The following is a 12,209-nucleotide window of genomic DNA, read 5'->3' as shown; positions in this document are numbered from 1 at the left end:
TATTAATTGTTTACATGAAATTCCATTTAACTGGGTCTTGTAAGATTTTATTTGCTAAACCTGACAAGCCCTGCTTGTGTTCCCCTTCCAGACCGCGTGCCCCTGCTCACCGCCCTCCCATCATGACTACCAATCATTTGTCACTCGGTTTCTTTGTCACTAGGTCCTCTGTCCTATTTCTGTTGACTGGTACAGTTTTGTTTCCATTGATTTAAAATGTTTTATTATGGCATTGCCAACAGTACCGTAATGTCTTTTGTTAATGTAATGAGATAAGGGGATCATAAATGGCTCCTGACTGTTCTCTTCTCTCATAGCTAGCTAGGAAGTAAATGGGAATGGTTGGGTAGGAAAACATCTGTATTTCTTCAGAGTTTAGGGATGGGGACAGTCTGCTTATCTCCATGTTTCTGAATCATGCTATAAACTGGATGTACTGATGGATACCTCTTTAAACACTAATTAATGTTGAGAAACTTTAATTAGAGCTTAGAATTGCTTCAGTAATAAAGTGGCTTATTTGTCAGATGGAGATAATAATAGCTATCCTACCTTCTCACAAGATGGTTGTGAGGAACAAAATTAAGCATTAGCTGTAAAAAACCCTTTTTTTTTGAAGGGAAGACTTTATTTCAGTGAACAGTTCCAATTCAGGGGACATACAGCCTTCTGTATAAAAGGAAAGTACATTCCAGAAAACAAAGGGAGGGTTAGAGTTTTATAGCCAAAGTTCCTGCCCAGTTCCCAACTGGGTTTGTTCATGCAAATCAAAGATTCAAACTTGTTTTCTTTCTTTTTTTTTTTTTTAACTGTTTAACGTACCCTTCATGGCATTTTCTTAGTTATTGTATGCAGACATTTGTATTCTGCATTTAGTAAGTTTCGCCTGTACCCATTCTAAGATGCACCCTAGGCGTGGCCCCACCAATTAACCTCCCTCCACTCTAACCTCCCTCCCTCCCTTCCCCTTCCTTGGCCCTTTCCCCATATACTTGTGCTATAGTTGGGTTATAGTCTTCATGTGAAAGCTATAAATTAGCTTCATAGTAGGGCTGAGTACATTGGATACTTTTTCTTCCATTCCTGAGATACTTTGCTAAGAGGAATATGTTCCAGCTCCATCCAAGTAAACATGAAAGAGGTAAAGCCTTCATCTTTCTTTAAGGCTGCGTAGTATTCCATGGTATACATGTACCACAATTTGCTAGTCCATTTGTGGGTCGATGGGCACTTGGGCTTTTTCCATGACTTAGCAATTATGAATTGGGCTGCAATAAACATTCTGGTACAGATGTCTTTGTTATATTGTGACTTTTGGTCTTCTGGGTATAAACCTAGTAAAGGAATTATAGGATCGAATGGCAGGTCTATTTTTAGGTCTCTAAGTATTCTCCAAACATCCTTCCAGAAGGAATGTATTAGTGTGCATTCCCACCAGCAGTGGAGAAGTGTGCCCTTTTCTCCCCATCCACACCAGCATCTCTGGTTTTGGGATTTTGTTCTGTGGGCTACTCTTACTGGGGTTAGGTGATATCTCAAAGTAGTTTTGATTTGCATTTCTCTGATGATTAAGGATGATGAGCTTTTCTTCATGTGTTTGTAGATCATGCGTCTGTCTTCTTTAGAGAACTTTCTCTTCAAATCCCTTACCCACCCTGAGATGGAATCACTTGTTCTTTTCTTGTTAATACGTTTGAGTTCTCTGTGGATTCTAGTTATTAGACCTTTATCGGAGGTATAACTTGCAAATATTTTCTCCCATTCTGAGGGCTGTCTGCTTGCTTTATTTACTATGTTCTTGGCTGTGCAGAAGCTTTTTAGTTTGATCAGGTCCCAGTAATGTATTTTTGATACTGCTTCAATTGCCTGGGGAGTCCTCCTCATAAAATATTCACCCAGGGCTCAGAGCCTGTGGCTCAAGTGGCTAAGGCGCCAGCCACATACACATGAGCTGGCAGGTTCGAATCCAGCCCGGGCCCGCTAAACAGTGACGGCTGCAACCAAAAAATAGCCGAGCATTGTGGTGGGTGCCTGTAGTCCCAGCTACTGGGGAGGTAGAGGCAGGAGAATCACTTGAGCCCAGGAGTTGGAGGTTGCTGTGAGCTGTGATGCCATGGCACTCTACCCAGGGCAACAGCTTGAGGCTCTGTCTCAAAAAAAAAAAAAATTCACCCAGGCCGATTCCTTCAAGGGTTTTCCCTTCACTTTCTTCAAGTATTTTTATAGTTTCATGTCTTAAGTTTAAATCTTTTATCCAGTGAGAGTCTGTCTTAGTTAATGGTGAAAGGTGTGGGTCCAGTTTTAGTCTTTTACAGATCCCCAGCCAGTTCCCTAGTGTTTTCCAGATATACGATCATATCATCTGCGAAGAGTGAAAGTTTGATCTCTTCTTGACCCTATGTGGATACCCTTGATTGCCTTTTCTTTCCTAATTGCAATAGCTAAAACTTCCATTACAGTGTTAAAGAGCAATGGAGACAATGGGCAACCTTGCCTGGTTCCTGATCTAAGTGGAAATGATTTCAATTTAACTCCACTCAATACGATATTGGCTGTGGGTTTGCTGTAGATGGCCTCGATTAGTTTAAGAAATGTCCCTTCTATACTAATTTTTGATGTTGGATATTATCAAAAGCTTTTTCTGCATCAATTGAGAGAATCATATGGTCTTTATTTTTTAGTTTGTTTATGGGCTGAATTACATTTATAGATTTACATATATTGAACCAGCCTTGAGAGCCTGGGATAAATCCCACTTTGTCATGGTGTATAATTTTTTTGATGTGTTGTTGGATTCTGTTTGGTACGATCTTAATATTTTAGCGTCAATATTCATTAGTGATATCGGTCTATAATTTTCTTTTCTTGTTGGGTCTTTCCCTGATTTAGGGATCAAGGTGATGTTTGCTTCGTAGAATGTGTTGGCTGTTATTCCTTTTTCTATATTTTGGAAGAGGTTTAGTAATATAGGTACTAGTTCTTTAAAGGTTTGGTTGAATACTGACGTAAAGCCATCTGGTCCTGGGCTATTCTTTTTAGGGAGATTTTGTATAGTTGATGCCATTTCAGAACTTGATATAGGCTTGTTCACATTTCCGCTTTGTTCTGGCTAAGTCTTGGTAGGTGGCGTACTTCCAGGTATTGGTCGATTTCTCTCAGATTTTCATATTTCTGAGAGTAGAGTTTCTTGTAGTATTCGTTAAGGATTTTTTGAATTTCTGAGGGGTCTGTTGTTATTTCATCATTACCATTTCTGATTGATGAAATTAGAGATTTTACTCTTTTTTTTCCTGGTTAGGTTAGCCAAAGGTTTGTCTATTTTATTGATCTTTTCAAAAAACCAACTTTTGGATTTATTGATCTATTGTATAATTCGTTTGTTTTCTGCTCTGATTTTGGTTATTGCTTTTCTTCTGCTGGTTTGTGGTTGGAGTGTTCTTCCTTCTCCAGTTGCTTGAGATGTCCCATTAAGTTATTAATTTCCTCTCCATTTTCTTGAGGAAGGCTTGCAGTGCTACAAATTTCCCTCTTAGGACTGCCTTTGCAGTATCCCAGAGGTTCTGATAATTCGTGTCTTCATTGTTGTTTTGTTCTAAAAATTTGGTGATTTCCTTCTTAATCTCGTCTATAACCCATCTATCCTTCAGCATAAGGTTGTTTAGCTTCCATGTTTTTGTATGGGTATGCAGATTCCTGTTGTTATTGAGTTCAACTTTTATTCCATGATGGCCTGAGAAGATGCAAGGAATAATTTCTAATTTTTTAAATTTGCTGAGGTTAGATTTGTGGCCTAGGATGTGGTCGATTTTGGAGTATGTTCCGTGGGCTGATGAGAAGAATGTGTATTCAGTTTTGTTGGGATGAAATGTTCTGTAGATGTCTGTTAGGTCCAGATGTTGAATGGTTAAGTTTAAATCTAAAATTTCTTTGCTTAGCTTCTTTTTGGAGCATCTATCCAGCACTGCTAAAGGGGTGTTAAAATCTCCAACTACTATGGAACTGGAGGAAATCAAGTTGCTCATGTCTGTTAGAGTTTCTCTTATAAATTTAGGTGCATTCTGGTTGGGTGCATAAATATTAATAATTGACATCTCATCATATTATTAGCTTTAACAAATATGAAGTGTCCATCCTTATTCTTCCTTATTTCAGTTGGTTTAAAGCCTATTGCGTCTGCAAATAGGTTTGCAACGCCTGCTGTTTTCTGCTTTCCATTTGTCTGGAGTATAGATGACCATCCCTTCACCTTGAGTCTAAATTTGTCTTTCAATGTAAGATGCGATTCTTGTATGCAGCAGATATCTGGCTTGAGTTTTTGTATCCAGTCAGCCAACCTGTGCCTCTTTAGAGGGCAATTTAAACCATTCACATTAATTGAGAATATTGATAAGCCTTTCGAGAGTCCAGTGAACATTTTTAATCCTTTTGTGACTGTGGAAGTTGGAATTTAATCAAAGTTTTCTGGGTGGGTTTACTTTTGTGGTGGAGGGTTATGCTGGTCTTTATGAAGGATAGGTCTGAGAATATCCTGGAGAGCTGGTTTAGTTATGGCAAATTTCTTCAACATGTGAATGTCATCAAAGTATTTAATTTCTCCGTCATAAATGAAACTCAGTTTAGCTGGGTACAGGATCCTGGGTTGAAAGTTACTTTGTTTTAGGAGATTAAAAGTCGATGACCATTCTCTTCTAGCTTGAAAGGTTTCAGCAGAGAGATCTGCAGTTATTCTAATATTCTTCCCCTTGTAGGTAATGGTTTTCTTTCGGCTGGCTGCTTTCAGAATTTTCTCCTTCATATTAACTTTAGTGAAATTGATTATGATGTGTCTGGGGGATGTCTTATTTGGGTTGAGTCGTGCTGGAGTTCTGAAACTGTCTGCTATCTGAATTTCAGAATCTCTTGGCATGTCTGGAAAGTTCTCCTTCATAATCTCATGGAGAAGAGGCTCTGTGCCTTGTAAAGCCACTTCGTCGGGGGATCCCTATAAGACGAATATTGGTTTTCTTCGAATTATCCCAGAGCTCTCTGAGAGAGTGATCTGTTTTTGCCCTCCATTTCTCATCGTCTTTGAGAGTTTGGGAGCATTCGAAAGCTTTTTCTTCAATGTCAGAAATTCTTTCTTCTGCTTGTTCTATTCTGTTACTGAGGGATTCTACTGTGTTTCTCAAATCTTTGAGGGATGCAACTTCTTGTCTCAGTGTGTCAAAATCTTTGGTCATTTGGTCTTTGAATTCATTAAATTCTTGAGATATCTTTTGGATTACTGCTTAGAGTTCTAATTCAATCTTATTTGCTATCCAGATTCTGAATTTGATTTCTAACATCTCAGCTATTTGTTTGTGCATGGGATCTTGTGCTGTGTCTGCCCCATTGATCCTTGGGGGAGTTGATCTAATCTGATTATTCACATTTCCAGAGTTTTTTTGTTGATTTCGCCTCATGATTGTTTTTCACTGTTGCCTCTGGCCGTCCTCAGAGTTGGGGAGGTGTCTCTCTAAGATTAGACCCCAGCGGGATCACTCTATTGTTGCTGGATCTTTGTAGGGAGTGACCCTGTGTAGTTCCTCTGGGGCTGTCCGAGCCAGGGAGTTGTGGTTGTGGAAGCAGCTCCGGAGTGTGACACACCTGGATCCAGCAACAGGGCAGGAGGTGGTGTGCATGGTTCTGGGAGTGCCTGGCACCCAGTGACTTTGGCACAGAGAGCCCAAAGTTGCAGCAGTCTCTGGCCAGGAGAAGGGCTCTGTGCAGAGGCAGGGAGGGCTCTGGAGGGCACCCGGCTACCAGAGTCCCTGACTAGACGAGTGGCTGGTGTGGAGGCAGGGAGGGTACAGGAGGGAGGACGCCGGGTTGCTGGTCAGGGCATGGGTCATGGCGCAGCTCTTACCGAGGTTCAGCTGGGGCTGATAGAGGTCACGGCACACCTCTTACGGAGGTCTGGGCGACGTAGCTCCTATGGAGGTTTGGGCGGGCGCCTATCATGGTCGAGGCACAGCTATTACGGAGGTCCAGGTGGGTTCCGTCGCAGCGCAGCTCTTACGGAGTTCCGGGCGGCACAGCTCTTATGGAGGTCCAGGACGGCGCCGATCATGGTCATGGCCAACATTTTTTGTTTTTGTTTTTGTTTTTGTTTTTGTTTTGAGACAGAGTCTTACTATGTTACCCTCAGTAGAGTGCCATGGCATCATAGCTCACAGCAACCTCCAACTCTTGGGCTTAAGCAATTCTCTTGCCTCAGCCTCCCAAGAACCTGGGACTATAGGCGCCCACCACAACACTCAGCTATTTTTTGGTTGTAGTTGTCATTGTTGTTTGGCAGGCCTGGGCTGGATTCGAACATGCCAGCTCCAGTGTATGTGGCTGGCGTCCTAGCCACTGAGCTATAGGCACTAAGCCTGTAAAAACGCCTTTAAAAAACAAAGCACTGGTCAGATGTCAGGGATAGCAACGTTCTCCTTGGGCGTTGTTCTCTCTTGTCCCTGTCACAAGCTCCTGATCTTGTAAACACCTACTCAGGTATGGGTACCTTGTTGTCAGGCTCTGCTGGATGATGTGACATTGGGACAAGAACTGTATCACTGTCTTCACTTAATAAATAGATGGGCATTGTGAGTGACTTTGTACACCTGCTGTTACCATCTTTATTTTGCTAAAAGTTAACCTTTGCCAGTTTATTGTAGCTGTCTCCTCTTGCTATTCCTTTTTCAGACAGATATGTATTTATTTAAGGTGCTTATTTAACTACATTAATATTTTTTTAATTTAACTTAACATGATAGCATTAACAAAATGTGATAGGAAAACGGAAGGGAATGATGACTTGAAATTCCACGAGGTTCTTTTTTTGAGACAGAGTCTCACTTTATTCCTCTTGGTAAAGTGCCGTGGCATCATAGCTCAGTAACTTCCAGCTCTTGGGCTTAGACGATTCTCTTGCCTCAGCCTCCTAAGTAGCTGGGACTATAGGCACCCGCCACAATGCCCAGCTATTATTTTTTGTTGTTGTTGTTGCAGTTTGGCTGGGGCTGGGTTTGAACCCACCACCCTCAGTATATGGGGCTGGAGCCCTACTCACTGAGCCACAGGTGTCGCCCATGAAGTCTTATTTTTAATATTTCTTTTTAGTCCTTGTCAGGATACCAGACTTAAACACAGTTTCAGTAAGTTATCATATATTTTGGCATTCAGCTCTTGACTTTAACATTTTTGTTGCATTTTTATAAGTCTTCATGGAAAAGATAGCTTTCAAATTAATGTTTTTGATGAGTATGTAATATTCCTCAGCAGATTTCTAGCAGTCGAATTCCTTTTTTTTTTTTGAATGTTTGGACTGCTTCCATATGTTCCTCATTGTAGAGAATTATTCTGGGAAGATCCTCATCCCCCAGTCTGGCCACTTTTCTCCTTTTTGCTTATTTCCTGTTAACAATTTCACAGAAACAGGGCAATGGATTAAAAGGCACAACTCTTTTCAGAGCTGTGGTAACTTGTAAAGAGGCTTGAATCTTGTTCCCTTGGTCAGTTTATTTGGTTCCAGGTTTTGTCTCTGTGCTAATCTCAGATGAGGTACAAAGGCCACTGTTACGGCTGGGTCAACCAGACAGTGGCCAAGACTGGAGGCAGAGCAGGCAGCAGGCAGCAGCACGGTGCAGCCCACTCTCGGCTGTGTAAATATTTTTTCTGGGCAGGAGCATTTCTCAAAGAGAACTCTGAGCCCACTGCGGTGAACCTGACAGCAAGAATTACGTGCTATTTGTCAAGTATAAGACTAGTTTGCACTGACCCGTCTGGCTGGACCCAACCTGGTGCTTCCTGAGCCCATCCGTAAGGGAAGACACGGACAGCATAGCAGGGGCGGTGTTGGTGAGTCCCAGACCTGTTGTCTGTGTTAATGTTACCCTAAAGGTAGAGGGTGAGCAGGTTAGAAACTGGGGTTGCTTTAATTTGTGGGTACCTCCCATGACTTTCCAGAGTCTCTTGATTCAATTTACAAAAGGATTAGTGTGTGTTCTTACTCATACTTTGTATTCTCCCTGAAGTAGTGTGCTCAGGACTCTCAGAATAGCGTGGAGGGTGAAGCAAGTTGCCTAACATAAACATAGGTTAAGAGTTGTGGGGAGGCAGCGTGTGTCTCGGCACCCATAGCTCAGTGGGTAGAGTGTTGGCCACATGCACTGGGGCTGATGGGTTCAAACCTGGGTGTTATGGTGGGCGCCTGTAGTCCCAGCTACTAGGGAGGCTGACTCAAGAGAATCACTTGAGCCCAAGGGTTGACTCTGTCTCGAAAAAAAAGAGAGAGAGAGGGTGGGGGGATCTTTTCAATTTCAGTGGTCCACCCTCCCTTCCCGCTCTTAGATGACAAAGTGCACAGCTTGCTGAGCTCACGCTATTAGTTACTGGCTAAGCCAGCAGTTGGATATGGAGAGTCTTTTTCCTTTGTTCAAGGTATTTATTATGTTGATATTTAAAATCAGAAATGTGGCATCTCTGAAGTTTTGATTAAACAGATCAAGGGAAAAGTTGCATATTTCAGAAAACTACATAAACCTCAAGAGTGGTTAAAAAATAAAATATCCTCCCTGATAGGAGTTATGTTGATAAGTTACTTTTTTCTTAGCATGAATTATTTCATAGAATCAAATTAATAAACATATTCTAATCCCTTATTATTTATTGCAGTTTTGTCCTATCCTAGTATTTGATGTGTTTAAAAATAGTATTTAACTAATTTTGCATTTCAACTTGCAGTTAAACTATAGCTGTTAGTCTGTTGAAGGCTAATTTTACACTGAAGTTTATAAATGAAATAATGTGTTTCTTATAGGAGTGGTATTTGAGAAGATAATCTTTTTTTAAGTAAGAAGTAGTTACATTTGAATTTCATAACTGTTAAAATGCTGCAAATAGGAAACCCTGGGCGTTAGAGTCCTGAATTCTTCCAGGCCCCTCCCTTGTCAGTGCTGGCTTGTTTTACAAACTCTGGCTTCTGGTTTTAACCTGTAGCCAGCTTCACCTCATAAGCTGTCTAACCCCAAACCTGGAGCAAGTCATAATGGGTTAAGCATCAGGTTTCAGACAGGCGATTAGCTCTTCAGGTAAGCCCCAGGAAAGGATGATTTATCTTCCATTGAGTACCTGCCTATTTATTTGGGTGTTGGACCGGGAGAGGCTGGGCTCTTGCTGTTCCCAGTTGCTAGGGAGGAAACGCTTTGGTTGGAGATACCTGTCCAGATGCGCTGTAGGCGCCAACAAGAAAGAAAAAACACAAAATAAACACCCAACAGGGAGATTCGCTATGTTAAGAACTTGAGCTGTTGCTGTTACTTATTCTAAGAGACTGAGTAGTCAGTCAAAAGATTAAAACAGCCCTTCCTACAAGGATTTGAATATTCTGTGCTCCGCTCTTCCTCGGGCAGACTTCCCATTGTGAGTATTGGCATTTATTTCTGATTATGCACTTCCCCTCTTTTTGAATGACTTGGGTGGGCTAGCTGAGCCCATCAAAAGTAAGCACATTTGCTTCCTTTTCTAGGGTTTGCCTTCTTCCTGTGTCCGGAATAATTTCGGTTCATCTCCTTTGTGTAGTTTCTGAGAAAGGTTTGTACAGACTTGGAGGAAAATGAGTGACTAAAGCTCAGTTTCTGCTTTTGGCTCCTTTTTTCTATCAAAGGTTGTTTGATTTGATTTGGCGTGAAAAATATTAGCATAGTTTTCAAATTCCCAGAAACAATAAATTCTTGCTCTTGCCTGGCAAAATTTTGAAAAATTGCTTTGAGTTGGCTTCTCTCATTAAAAACTTTAAAGACGACCTAGTGAGGAAGTTAGATTTTATAAGATTCATTCAAATAATTGTAGAAATTCTAAGTCCAAAAAAAAAAAAAATTTATTTTTTTCCTTTCTTGGCTTCTCTGTTGAATGTTTGTGGAGTGAGCCTTAACTGATTGGCTCATTTCCATATGCTTTAGGAAAAGTATGTTCATGTTTTAGAGGCAAAGCCTGGTTCTGCTTCTGGGCTGCAGTTCATTATGAATCTTGAAAACAGAAGTTTTTTAAATGCAGCCCATTTGTACATATAGCATTAGTGATCTCAGCTGGTGGTTCTGTACAGACAAATGGTCTCATCACTTAAAAATAAGTGTGTTGCTATTTTGAGGACGTTAAAAATATGTACAGTGTCTAGATTTCTTATCCTTACAGCTCTCAGAGCAAGTCATAGCTGAAAAGCAGGTTAAATAATAGTCTGTGATATTCATTAGTCTTATCTAATGAACAGAACTACAGATGTGACAGAGAGCTGTGCAAAGGGACAAATCGTTGGCTTGGTGGGCTTTGTTCTTATCCTGCAAGTTAAATCTTTATACTCTGACTCCTTGTTTGTGACAAAGCAGATTTAACTAGTCCCCTGACATTTCTCCCAGCTGGGTCAGAGGTTGTGGACTTTGTTACAATTTCACCATATAAAGCTTTATTTTAAAGGAGGTAGTGGAGTAACTGTTTATGGAAGCAGTTTGCTACTAATAGTTATGAGTACTATTTTTCTTTCTTTCCTTTTTGTGATTTTATTTAATTGGAAAGGTTTTTCTCTCCAAGGGATCTTTTATATTTTGGACGTGATCGATGTTAGGTAGAATCAAAAGGTAGTCACATGGTTTTCTGAATTACTCTCACAATATTTGGTTCAGCGGATAAATCCTGTCAGCTTTGCAAATAATCTTATGAAAACATTGATCCAGCTCGTCCTGCCGACTTTGCCGAGTGCCTGTTCCTCTTGCATTGACTGTGCGTTAGGCCAGGCACTGTAAGTGCTTCCGTACTGTGCCTCTGTTTACAAGTCGCCTGGGGGGAAAGTGCGGAGAACATTCCAAACTGGAAAAATAAAACAGAGAGAGAAGAAGGCTATTTCCAGTAATTCATAAGCCCAGTGCTTAATAACTTTAAAACCTGAGCCATGTACATCAGTTCTTTCTTATAACTAAAACCAGAGAAAGTTCTCTCTCCCTCTGCCCTCACTATCCATGTCCATATACCCACCAAGGTCCAGCTGATTTATTTTTCCTCAGCCTTCTAGACTGATTGCGATGCTTTATTCAAATCAGGGATGTTTTTTGGAGCACTCTGTTTGGCATATTCTTCTCCACCTGTGAGGACAAAGACTGATTTGTCTTCCCAGATCAGCAGAGGAAGCAGGAATACCTGCGGGCTTCTGTGTCATGTAGCTGAACCGGTGCAGTGGTGAATCAGCCTGATGATTGCACTGGTCTTTATAATACACTAGGGTGGGACCTGGTAGTCTGTAGGCCCATGGGGGAGGACGGATCTTTCACATGTCAAACCATTCCAACAATGCTGCTTACAGGAAAAAATTGCAAAACACTGAAGCCCTGTGCCACCAGATTTTTCCATCAGCACCACACTTCGCACGGCTTCCAAATCTGCCCCAGGGACAGTTGTTTGGCAGTGTGAGGGGAAACGGTAGCATCACGTCACAGGCTCTTGGTTGCTCGCCTGTCAGCCTGTCCATCACACACACATGGGCAGGGTGCTAGGATGCTATTTGGGCACTAGGAGACAGCCACAGGAATTCACAGCACCCGGCGTGCTGATTTTAAATGAAGAAACCTGAGGCAGAACATCTTCCAGAAAGGTAAAGGGGGCTTGGGATGGGGGCTTCTCCCCTGATGTGCTGTTCTTTGGAGTTTTTTCCCCTAGACACTGATGAGGAGGAAGGAGACTTTCCAAGTAGTGATGAATTTAAATTGGGGTGCAGTTTGGGACTGCTAGAAGGAATGATGTAAAACTTAGTAGAAATTCTCCAGTCATTCATTCATTCCGTCACTGACTGTGAAATGATGGCATAGAGGTTTATTTGGCACAGGGGCAGCCATTTCCTGCTTCCGTGTCATAGTCCAGCACAGAGGCCTTGTGAACGTGGATCTGTCTTTGACCCATTCTCACTGTTTTGTGACTTTGTTTACTTTAGGTGGCTGGCAAGATAAAAGATCATGGAGCTCTATATGCTTTGGTCAGTTGTCTGGGTTCCAAACATTTTCATTTTCACAAACTTTGATCTCTAACTATTCCCTTCTTTTAACTCTGAACCTTTATTTTGGGCCTCATTTTGGCAGAATTCATGGTCTATTTCTGTCTCTTCAGAGTTGGTGGCTACAAAATCACAATGGGCCTTCCCAGACCTCCATGGCTGCCAGTGGTCA

At 41.5% G+C, this 12,209-nt stretch overlaps 1 protein-coding gene across 7 annotated transcripts in view; it reads left to right on the top strand.

Moving 5' to 3' along the window:
• Positions 1 to 12,209, top strand: part of KANK1 (KN motif and ankyrin repeat domains 1) — a 217,061-nt gene that overhangs the window by 159,500 nt on the left and 45,352 nt on the right. The window contains exon 1 of one of the 7 annotated variants that reach the window (XM_053574344.1): positions 7,718 to 7,860. The exons of 5 other annotated variants lie outside the window; for them this stretch is intronic. The gene's annotated coding sequence lies outside the window, so the exon portion shown is untranslated. Of the gene's footprint in view, positions 1 to 7,717; positions 7,861 to 11,369; positions 11,642 to 12,209 lie in introns of those variants that run through there. One more of the 7 variants, XM_053574355.1, reaches the window with a different exon arrangement.

The sequence above is a fragment of the Nycticebus coucang genome, chromosome 2 (assembly GCF_027406575.1).
Source record: "Nycticebus coucang isolate mNycCou1 chromosome 2, mNycCou1.pri, whole genome shotgun sequence".
Taxonomy (NCBI): Eukaryota; Metazoa; Chordata; class Mammalia; order Primates; family Lorisidae; genus Nycticebus; species Nycticebus coucang.
This window is presented reverse-complemented; position numbering and strand designations above follow the sequence as displayed.